The 12501-nt window shown below is 42.9% G+C and overlaps 1 non-coding gene across 1 annotated transcript; it reads right to left on the reverse strand.

Annotated features, from left to right (window-relative positions):
• Positions 1–4874: 4874 nt before the first annotated feature.
• TRNAG-CCC (transfer RNA glycine (anticodon CCC)) lies at positions 4875–4947 on the reverse strand. The gene has a single exon. It is a non-coding gene; the product is annotated as a tRNA-Gly (tRNA).
• Between the last annotated feature and the right edge of the window lie 7554 nt (positions 4948–12501).

A 12501-nucleotide genomic window follows, 5' to 3' on the forward strand; every position in this document is an offset into this window, starting at 1 on the left:
TGTCAACAACCTCAGATATGAAGATGATACTGCTTCAATGGCAGAAAAGGAAGAGGAACTAAAGAGCCTCTTGATGAGGGTGAAAGAGGAGAATGAAAAAGCGAGATTGAAACTCGGCATTCACAAAACAAAGATCGTGGCTTCTGGTCCTGTCACTTCATGGCAAACAGAAGGGGAAAAAGCAGAAGCAGTGACAGATTTTATTTTCTTGGGCTCCAAAATCAATGCAGACAGTAACTACAGTCATGAAATTCAAAGACACTTGCTCCTTGGAAGGAAAAAGCAAAGACATCACTTTGCCAACAAAGGTCCACATTGTCAAAGCTATGATTTTTCCAGGAGTCATGTACGGATGTGAGAGCTAGAACAGAAGAAAAGCTGAGTGCTAAAGAATGGATGCTTTTGAATTATGGTGTTGGAGAAGACTCTTGAGAGTCCCTTGGACTGCAAGGAGCTCAAACCAGTCAATCCTAAAAGAAATCAACCCTGAATATTCATTGGAAAGACTATTACTGAAGCTGAAGCTCCACTACTTTAGCCATCTGATGCAAAGAGCTGACTCATTGGAAAAGACACTGATGCTGGGAAAGTTTGAAGGCAAAAGGAGAATAAGGGGGCAGAGAATGAGATGATTAGATAGCATCACCAACTCAATGGACATGAGTTAGAGCAAACTCCTGGAGATAGTGAAGGACAGGGAAACCTGGCATGCTACAGTCCACGGGGTCACAAAGAGTCAGATATGACTTAGGGACTAAGCACACAGTATGCGCTCTACTACAGATAATGCTATGTCCCTAATAATAAAGTTTGTACCTGTTTTTATGTTTTTGCCTCCTTGATAAAGCAGGCTTCCCAGGAGGCACAGTGGTAAAGAATCCTTCCAGTGCAGGAGACACAAGAGACACAGGTTTGATCCCTGGGTCAGGAAGATACCCTGGAGAAGGAAATGGCAACCCACCTCTGTATTCTTGCCTGGAAAATTCCATAGACAGGGGAGCCTAGCAGGGGTTGCAAAGAGCCAAACACTACTGAATGAGTGAGCACACACGCAAATTTAACAAAGGCTTGCTAAATATTAAATGTTATGTTCAAATTAAACATTGAGAAACTTACCTGGTGATCCAGTGGTGAAGACTCCATGCTCCCAATGCTGGGGCCTGGGTTTGAGCGTTGGTCAGGGAACTAGATCCCACATGCTGCAACTAAGAGTTTGCATGCTGCAACTAAAAAAAATGATCCCACATGCCACAGCTAAAAGTCCCATGTGTCCCACAGCTAATACCTGCTTCAGTTCAGTTCAGTCATTCAGTCATGTCCAACTCTTTGAGACCCGATGGACTGCAGCACGCCAGGCTTCCCTATCACCAACTCCTGAAGCTTGCTCAGTTTCATGTCTGTTGAGGTGGTGATCCCATCCAACCATCATCTGTCGTCCCCTTCGCCTCCCGCCTTCAATCTTTCCCAGCATCAGGATCTTTTCCAATGAGGCAGTTCTTCACATCAGGTGGCCAAAGTGCTAGAGTTTCAGCTTCTCCAAGGAATATTCAGGACTGATTTCCTTTACGATTGACTGGTTTGATCTCCTTGCTGTCCAAGGGACTCTCAAGAGTCTTCTCCAACAGCACAGTTGAAAAGCATCAATTCTTTGGTGCTCAGCTTTCTTTATAGTCCAACTCTCACATTCATACATGACTACTGAAAAAAATCACAGCTTTGACTAGAAGGACCTTTGTCGGTAAAGTTATGTCTCTGCTTTTTAATATGCTGTCCTGATTTGTCATAGCTTTTCTTCCAAGGAGCAAGTGTCTTTTCATTTCACGGCTGCAGTCACTATTTGTAGTGATTTTGGAGCCCAAGAAAATAAAGTCTGTCACTGTTTCCATCGTTTCCCCATCTATTTGCCATGAAGTGATGGGACTGGATGCCATAATCTTCATTTTTTGAATGTTGAGTTTTAGGTCATCTTTTTCACTCTCCTCTTTACTTTCACCAAGAGGCTCTTTAGTTCCTCTTCACTTTCTGCCAGAAGAGTGGTGTCATCTACATAGCTGAGGTTATTGATATTTCTCCCAGAAATCTTGATTTCAGCTTGTGCTTCATCCAGCCCAACATTTTGCATGATGTACTCTGCATAGAAGTTAAATAAGCAGGGTGACAATATGCAGCCTTGACATACTCTTTTCCCAATTTGGAACCAGTCTATTGTTCCATGTCCAGTTCTAACTGTTGCTTCTTGGCCTGCATACAGGTTTCTCAGGAGGCAGGTAAGGTGGTCCAGTATTCCCATCTCTTGAAGAATTTTCCACAGTTTGTTGTGATCCACACAGTCAAAGGCTTTAGCATAGTCAATTAGCAGAAGTAGATGTTTTTCTGGAATTCTCTTGCTTTTCCTATGATCCAGTGGATGTTGGCAATTTGATCTCTGGTTCCTCTTCCTTTTCTAATCCAGTTTGAACATCTGGATGTTCTCAGTTCACGTACTGTTGAAACCTAGCTTGGAGAACTTTGAGCATTACTTTGTTAATGTGTGAGATGAGTACAATTGTGCGGTAGTTTGAACATTCTTTGGCATTGCTTTTCTTTCTGATTGGAATATAAACTGACCTTTTCCAGTTCTGTGGCCACTGCTGAGTTTTCCAAATTTGTTGGCATATTGAGTGTAGCATTTTAACAGCATCACATTTTAGGATTTGAAATACTCAGGACAGTCAAATAAATATATTTTTTAAATCTTGCGTAATTGCATGCTCAGTCATGTTTGACTCTTTGTGACCCCATAGTCTTATAGCCTACCAGGGTCCTCTGTCCATGGAATTTTCCAAACAAGAATACTGGGAGCAAGGTTGCCATTTCCTTCTCCAGGGGATCTTCCCAACCCAGGGATCATACCCAAGTCTGGCATCTCCTGCATTGGCAGGAGGATTCTTTACTGCTCTGCCATCTGAGAAGTCCCTTAAAAAGTCTTTTGAAAAAAATTGAACATTGAGCTTACTCATCCTGGTATTGTTTGAAATTTTAGTTGATCTGTTTCATCATTTAAAATCTGTAGTTCCCAGCTATTTCTTCACTGTGACACACAATGGACAAAATGAATATATCAGATAATTCCAAGAGAAGCCACCACAATGAGAAGCCCGTGCACTGCAATGAAGAGTAACCCTCGCTTGGCGCAAATAGAGAAAGCCCCAGCACAGCAATGAAGACACAGTGCAACCAAAAAACTTTGGTTTTATTTTTAAAATAATTTCTTGAATACCTACTATGTGCCTGCCACACACTGTGCCAGACATGACACACAGCCAGATGTCAGACTAAGGCTTAGGCAAGGTGGTTGGTAATTATTTACATTTCCCAGCATGGTAGCTATAAAGTTCTTTATTTTTTCATGGTATTCATTCATTCCTGTATTCTGAATGCTTTCACATACTTACTTTGTGTCGGGATATATGCTAAGGGCTAGGCATAAAATGGTAAGTAAGACAGATACACATTCCTCTCATGGAGTTTACATTCTAGCAGGGGACAAAGCTCAGAGAAGGCAATGGCACCCCACTCCAGTACTCTTGCCTGGCAAATCCCATGGACTGAGGAGCCTGGTGGGCTGCAGTCCATGGGGTCGCTAGGAGTCGGACACAACTGAGCAACTTCACTTTCACTTTTCACTTTCATGCACTGGAGAAGGAAATGGCAACCCACTCCAGTGTTCTTGCCTGGAGAATCCCAGGGATGGGGGAGCCTGGTGGGCTGCCATCTCTGGGGTCGCACAGAGTCGGACATGACTGAAGCGGCTTAGCAGCAGCAGCAGAGGATGAAGCTACATCAGAACACAAGTGAGTGAAAGAGAATTTGCTATAATTTGTTGTGTTTTTTTTTTTAACTTGTGTGCAACACCCTCTGGTCTCCCTCCTCTTCCTTTCTCTCCTGTTCTTGAGCACTTTGGTCCTAAAGCCATTAGGTAAATCAGAAGAAGGTAGCATCCATGTCCGGGGACATGGGGAGACTTGGTGGCTTAGATTGGAGTGTCAGGCCGAAGCAGGATAAGAAAGAGGTCGATCCAGAGCAGAAACCCAGCTCAGGTGTGGCCTGAGTGGTGAGGAGGCCATCCACACGTGCCGTGGAGCAGCAGGGACAATGAGCGGTAGGTTGCACAGGGCGGTGATGAAATCAATAAGCAGACGAGCGGTAAGAAGGGCCCGGTTTCTCTCTACAAGAGGAGACAGTTGCAGATACAAAAAAAGAGAAAAACTGGACTGGGCTTTTGTATTAGATTGAAATACTGGTGTGACCTCATGATTTCCAATGTACCGTATATGTACACATACATATATTCTCTAGCTGGCTTCTATATAACATTCTCCACTAAAATACACCAGGGTTCCTTTTTAAAATTGAAGTATAGCTGATTTACAAAAGGGGTCCTTGAAAAAAATGCCTGATTCCATGGCTAGAGTAGGAAAAATACTTGATTAGCTTGGGAAAAAAGATTTTTTTCAGGAAAGCAAAGAAGCAGCCAGGAATGAGGGGCCTGTGTCATAGGTCACAGTAGCCAGTTGCCCGCAGCCAGCATTGGCCAAATGTGGGATAATTTAAGCATTAAATAAATAAATATAGTGATAGATTATAACCCATTGGATAACAGAAGACCACACTGGTATAAAATAATAAATGAATAACCTGATATATGGAGAGCAAACTGCAGAGAGAGGTACCAAATGAAGGCCTAGGAAATAATACACCCAGAGATGGAAAAGCAACAAAGTCAATTCTTCTTTACAGCCTCTTTTTTTCCTTTAAATAGCAGTAAATGGTTAGAAATTACTAAAAAAAAATTTTTTTTTTTTGCCTCACCATGAGGCATGCAGAAATCTTAGTTCCCCAACCAGGGATCGAACCTGTGCCCTCTGCATTGGGAGTGCAGAATCTTAACCACTAGGTCACCAGGGAAGTTCAATAATTGCTAACTAAAGTTATTTTTGAATTCTGAGTTTGAACAGCAGAATGAAATACTGTCTAGACTAACTCACCAGAGGAAGGGCATCAGGAGAAACCAGTTTTTCAAAATAAGTTTTTCCAAAAATACAAAGCTGTTGAATATATATTATCACAGGCTAGTCACTCAATAGTTTTCTATAATGAACTATGTATTTTAATTAGCAAAATTTAGAGCCCATTAAGGACTCAAAATTTGTGCTATTCCGTTCTTAATTTTTCTCATATGGATTCTGTTTGATACAAAGCAACATCAAGCAAAACTCATACTTATTTGGCTGAACTGTTGCAATTACAGAAAAAAGTCAGTGAACATTTCTTGTAAGGCAAGTCGCAGAGTCAGATACGACTTAGCAACTGAACAACTTTTGCTAGGAAGCTAGAAGCTGCTTTAATTGTTTCCACCACCAGATGGCAGTGTTAGGATATCATAGAAATTCTACTTGCTGCTAACGTGTATCGGAGACCGCAATGGCACCCCACTCCAGTACTCTTGCCTGGAAAACCCCATGGACCGAGGAGCCTGGTGGGCTGCAGTCCATGGGGTCGCAAAGAGTCGGACACGACTGAGTGACTTCACTTTGACTTTTCACTTTCATGCCTTGGAGAAGGAAATGGCAACCCACTCCAGTGTTCTTGCCTGGAGAATCCCAGGGACAGGGGAGCCTGGTGGGCTGCCATCTCTGGGGTCGCACAGAGTCGGACACGACTGAAGCGACTTAGCAGCAGCAGCAGCAGCTAACGTGTATTGGTTTCTGACAAGTAACTTTCTGAAACAGTAAGGGAAAGGGTGAGGGTAACATTACCTACCTAAGTGTTGTGAGAATAAAATCACAAATATATGCAAAGCGTGGACATATGTTAATGGATTGAATTGTGTCCACCAAAATTCGTACGTCGAAGTCCTAGTCCCCAGGGCCTCACACTGTGACCCTATTTGAAGATGGGGTCACTGGAGACATAATTAGTTCACACGAACAAAGTTACTCAGGTGGACTCTAATCTAGTATGCTCAGTGTCCTCATACAAAGGGGACACTTGGACACAGACGTTCACAGAGGGAGGCCATCATGTGAAGAGGAAGGCAGACTTGGGGTGAAGCTTCTGTAAGCCAAGGACCACCAGAGATGGCCAGCAACCACCAGGAGCTAGGGCAGAGGCAGGGAGCACATTCTGCCTCACAGCCCTCAGAGGAAACCAAGCCTGCCAACACCTTGATCTCAGACCTCCAGCCTCCAGAACTGGGAGACAATACTTTCCTGTTGTTTAAGCCTCCCGGCCGGTGGCACTTTGTTACAGCAGCCCTGGGAAATGAACAGCATGTGAAAAAGGACTAATGCATATCAGCTGTTAGGAGCGCTGAACACTTCTAATATAATTGTAGGAGGCAACAAGACTGTTTCTGCTACAAAGTGCATTTTCCAGCTGTCATGGATTTATTGAATATATCCTGCATACACACACACACACACACACATACCACCCAAATCAAGACATTCTATGGAGCAAGAGAGAGCAGGGAGGGGAATTTCAGTGAAACACAGGAGGATAGCTGCTAACAATGAGATATGTAAGGTCTTCATTCTCTGAGGAAGCTCACACAGAGGGCACATGACCCCTTGGGAGGGTCAGGATTTGGAGCTCTATGGTTTTGAGACTCTCAGGCATGCGCTATAAAGGTGTTAGTTCTTCATACCAGAGAGGTCCTCCCTTTGCTGGTTGGAAAGTTGAATCTAATAATTGTAGCATCCCTCTTCATCTCAGGCCATGAATTTTGATCATTTCCTTTTATTCTCTAAAAGCTGGGAAAGGGAAAGGGGCAAAGAAGCTTGGTGGTAGTTTTGTTTTGTTTGTTTTTGTCGAGATCTAAAATCTCTAAAAACCAATTGTATTAAAGATTGTGATCAGTTAGGTGGTATGAAGGCTGAAGAACTGCCCTTGAGCCCCCTGTCCACATATTTCCTCAATATTTCACCCCAATCCCTACCCCAGAGACAATGAACAAAAGAGTCTTGAATAGAGTTTCCCTGGTGGCTCAGTGGTAAGAATCTGCCCGTCAATGCAGGAGACACAGGCTTGATCCCTGATCTGGCAAGATCCCACTTGCCCCAGAGCACTCAGTCTGTGTGCCACAGCTATTGAGCCTGTCCTGTAGGGCCCGGGGGCCATAATCACTGAAGCCTGCATGCCCCAGAGTCTGTGCTTTGCAGCGAAAGAGCCATCGCAATGAGAAGCCTGTGCACTAGAAGCAGAGAGTAGCCCCCACTCGCCACCACTAGAGAAAAGCCTGAACAGCAGCAAAGACCCAACACACCCCAAAGTAATTTAATTTCATTTACATTTTAAAAGTCTTGAATAAAGTGAGCTGGAATAGGCAGCACAGCAGGTTGCCACACTTGACACAGAACTCACCCCAAATCATCCCTTCCTCAGGCTCGGAGAAGGGACTTGGCCCCGTTGGATGGGCTGGGAGGCTGTCAGCTGTTAGGGGAACTTGGAACTGCCTTTTTAGTGTGTGTATGATAAAGACAGCATAGTGAATATTTCCTGTGAGGTAATGGGTTGGATTGGAATTTTAGCTAAAAGGAACTGTGAGGACCTTGTTTGGTTACTGAAATGAGCCAACCAAGCAGAAAAGTTATCTTGAGACAAGTGAAACCCAGGGAGGTCCGGACTCTAGATCTGCAAGAATATGACACTGAGTCTTCTCCATCCCATGACCTCTATACATATTAGCTGTTTCCTCTCCCTAAAAAACGCCTTCCACCCCACGCAATTTTGTCCAGTTAACTCTATGTCTTTTAAGACTCTGTCATCAAGGATACGTTTTCCACCAGGCCTTTTCTGATTTCTATGCTCTCTGTCTTAATTATGTGGAGCGGCACAGGGTCAGGAACTTTATATGCTCACCTCGCCATTCCCAGCACCTAGTTGAATGCCTGGCTCATAACTTGGCTTCCTGACTGGGCTGAAAGTACCTTGGGATCACAATATTTTTCGGATTGATTTTTATATCTTTCCAGAGTGCCAAGAATAAAGCCTTGCACACAGTAGATCAATAAAACCTTGTTAAACGTACAGATCACAAAATGTAACAAGTTTGTTCTTTCTTTTTGTATTTCAAGGGAAAATATAATAAATAATCATGCTACCAAGCCAAACAAATCCAAAGAAACCTCCAGGAAACAAAAATGAGCAAGTGTGCCAAGAGGTTTTACAGAGTAAGTCCATATGGGATTTTAAAAAACAACACAAGGGCTGTAGGACTTTATTGTGAATTGAATCTGCCAATATCAGTGCTGAAGAAGCCAATCCTAAAGCCAACTACCAGCATTTGTTTCCCAAACACTGATTAAAACAAATATTTTTCAGTTGCCATAGCTTTGGGATATATTTTTGACAAGCACACTGAACATAAGAAAATAATATGGGAACTCTGGCTCCTTTCATTTTTGTTTGACATTAAAAAACCTAACCTCACTAGTGAGGCTAGAAAACACCAGTTTCACAACCACAAAGATAGCTTTCCTTGGATCCAGGATGCCAACTCCGGTGCCATCATTGTGATGATCTGTCATTTCTACCAGCAGCATGTGCTTTACAATTGGACACAGCTTCCAAGTAGCCTTCAAGTTTGGAAACTAGCTAACATTCGACTAAGCCCTGTGTCTCTGCATGAAAGCACCGACGATATCTCTTCAATGTGGTGTATAGCCCTTCTGCACAGTTTTATTGTGAAAATCTAAGAGCATATTCAGGGCTTCCCTGGTGGCTCAGGTGTTGCCTGCAATGCAGGAGACCCAGGTTTGATCCCTGGGTTGGGAAGATCCCCTGGAGAAGGGAATGGCAACCTACTCCAGTATTCTTGCCCGGGAAACCCCATGGACAGAAGAGCCTGGCGGGCTACAGTCCAAGGGGTCGCACAGAATCAGACACGATTTAGTGACTAACACTTCAAGAGCATATACCAAATCAGGGAGAATTCATTTGCCCAGCTTCAACAGTTACCAATTGTGAAAGGAGAACTCAAGACATAGAACTCTTAAAGAAAGACTTTTCGCTTTCACTGTTTAGTAAGGGAGACGATACTTCATAACAAACGTGTTCTCCAAACAAACAACATAGCAGGTATCTAGATTAAAAATGAGAAGTTGCCAAGATTACTATCAGTTTGTATCATATTGCAAGTGTTGTCGCTGATCTGTGGATATCAATATTGTAAAAATCAGGAATAAAGTTGTTTGCATTAGGTTCTTAGCAGCTTACAAGAAGGGCTTACTTAGATCTTCATTCAGAGGCTACTGTTAGGATATTCTGCCTTTTTTTTTTGTTTAAGAATGCCAAATATTCAGGATTTCTTTTTTGATTTATTTGGGGATGAGTTTGTGAGTATGGTACATGAGCAGGACGAGTATTACTCCTGCTTGCTTGGCGAGTTCCTGCCTCTGAAGCATAAACTGGAGCATACTGGTTTGTTCAGTGATTTTCTGATTCACGTCATTAACTTGGTGGATTTTTCCTATTTGGCCAGTTTAATTTATATAGGACTCATAAGAGGTGTGAGGCTTCCTGCCAGTGAGAGGAGACATAGGAGATATGGGTCAGGAAGATCCCCCAGAGGAGGAAATAGCGACCCACTCCAGTATTCTTGTCTGGAGAATCCCATGGACAGAGGAGACTGGTAGGCTACAGTTCATAGGGTTGCAAAGAATTGGACATAGCTAAGCTCACCCCGCACACAAGAGATGTTGATTAATATGAAAAGGTTTCCTTATTGTATGGTTCAAAAGAACTAAAGCTTTGTGGTGAACTAACGTCTATGTAGAGGCATCATACTTCCCTGGTGGCTCAAATGGTAAAAGCATCTGCCTACAATGCAGGAAACCCAGCTTCAATCCCTGGGTTGGGAAGAATTCCTAGAGAAGGAAATGGAAACCCACTCCAGTACTCTTGCCTGGAGAATCCCATGGACAGAGGAACTTGGTAGGCTACAGTCCGTGGGGTCACAAGGAGTCAGCTACAACTGAGCGACTGCACTTTAGAGGCGTCATAAAGCCCCTAGTCGTATTTTGATCCTATCAGTGTTAAGTATTTGAACCGCTGCTATCCTCTTGCCCTGTCTATGTCTAAAAACAAAAGGCACCCCGTTTGCCTCTGGCAATCTTTACCTGCAGTAGCTGTATAACTGGGGTGCAAGTCCTTCTCTGAAATCTCCAAGTTAGCTAGTGTTCTGGCCTGTCAGGAAGTAGCCTTCTTTTTAATTATTTATATTTGGCTGTGCTTGAGCTGTTTCTGGGCTTCCCAGGTGGTGCTAGTGCTAAAGAACGCGCCTGCCAATGCAGGAGACATAAGAGATCCAGGTTCGATCCCTGGGTCAGGAAGATCCCCTGGAGGAGGGCACAGCAACCCACTCCAGTATTCTTGCCTGGAGAATCCCGTGGACAGAGGAGGCTGGCGGACTATAGTCCACAGGGTCACACAGAGTCGGACACGACTGAAGACACTCAGCACGCAGGCACGCACAGGCTTTCTCTAGATGCACTGAGCTGGGGCTACTCTTTGTTGAAGTTTGTGGGCTTCTCATTGTGGTGCCTTCTCTTGCTGTAGCCTTCCCTGGTGGCTCAGCTGGTAAAGAATCTGCCTGCAATGCGGGAGACCTGGGTTCAGTCCCTGGGTTGGGAAGAGCCCCTGGAGAAGGGAAAGGCTACCCTCTCCAGTATTCTGGCCTGGAGAATTCCATGGACCATATAGTCCATGGGATCACAGAGTCGGACACAGCTGAGCGACTTTCCCTTTCTCTTTTCTCTTGCTGCAGAGCACAGGCTCTAGAACAGTAGCTGTGGAGCATAGGCTCAGTTGCCCCGAGGCTTGTGGAATCCTCCCAGATCAGGGATCAAACTCGTGTCCCCTGCACTGGCAGACAGAGTCTTAACCACTGGACCACCAAGGAAGTCCAGGAGGTGACATCCTTCATTAACCGTAAGGCTGAGATTCCACTAGTCATAGCATGAACAAGGAAAGTTTTCTGGAAAGATTCTGTAGGCATCTTTTCCAAATATTCCAGAGCAGTCCTTGTTGCTTAATAGTGGGCCTACCATACCTAATTAAATGAGATTTGGTTTTGAATGTGACATTTCGGTTACAAATTTTTATCAAATCCCCATAGGAAAAGGATAGATTTGTTCTGAACCTGTGTAAATAATGACATGGTCATGAAAAAGTAAAGTAAAAGTAAATGGCATTTTGTGTAATAATCATTATTCTGTGTAGTTTTACAGACAAAGCCAATCAGTATGTGTTACTATTTTCCACAGAATCACTTTTTTTAGTTATTATTTTGCAACTTATGCAAATATGAAATCATTATGTTGTACTCCAAAACTAATAGAATGTTATGTGTCAATTATATTTCAATCTTTTACATAAATAAAATAAAATGCTATAACTTTAAAAATATTTTTCTTAGATTTTCCTCTTGATTTATTATTATATTACCCATTTTCTAAGATATTTTAAAGATTTTTTTCTGAACTCTGGGAGACCAATGGCAATAAGACAGCCCTTAAAAATGTTTTGTTCTACTTTGAACAAAGTTAACTTGTTAAATCAAAAATTAGTGATAAATTGAGAAGAAAGGGATGTTCTTATTTGCCCAATAGAAAATAGAACACTATCCACAAGCAAGCTTTTCATCTTAATTTTCTTCCATCCTAGATGGAAAAGCTCTAGAGAGTCCTTTGGACAGCAAGGAGATCAAACCAATAAACCCTAAAGGAAATCAGTCCTGAATATTCACTGGGAGGACTGATGCTGAAGTTCCAATACTTTGGTTACCTGATTCAAAGAGCCAACTCATTGGAAAAGACCCTGATGCTGGGAAAGATTGAAGGCAGGAAAGAGAAGTTGGTGACAGAGGATGAGATGGTTGGATGGCATCACCGACTCAATGGATATGAGTTTGAGCAAACTCCAGAAGATAGCGAATGACAAGGAAGCCTGGCGTGCTGCAGTCCATGGGGTCACAAAGAGTCAAACACAACTGAGCAGTGAACAGCAACTAGATAATTAATTTTTTATTTTATAATCTTAATGTATAATTGGCCAACCACTGTCACAAAATCATCTGCTTTCGACCTAAAAAAAAAAAAAGTCCAGAAATCCTCAGTCATCATTTAATCACACACTTGGTGACATCAGGGTGGAAAGCCTATACCTGTGAATCTATTCCGTTTAGTATCAATAGTGAAGAGTACACCTGCAGACCTTTCCTGAGGTTGTGATTCTTTCAACGTTTCTCCCAGAAGATTCCATCACTGGTCTATAGCGTAATAACAGGGGTATAGACAGCTGTTAAGGAAAGAGGAAAACATCTCTTCGTGACAAGACTGAATGGCTTGGATTAAAGTACTATAATAACTAACAGCATCTACAAGAAGGCAAGTGAGACATAACGCATAAATATTTTATAGGGATTTAATCAACAATCACCCTGAAAGTAGTAATAGTATG

Source organism: Capricornis sumatraensis, chromosome 16 (assembly GCF_032405125.1).
Source record: "Capricornis sumatraensis isolate serow.1 chromosome 16, serow.2, whole genome shotgun sequence".
In the NCBI taxonomy this organism is placed as follows: domain Eukaryota; kingdom Metazoa; phylum Chordata; class Mammalia; order Artiodactyla; family Bovidae; genus Capricornis; species Capricornis sumatraensis.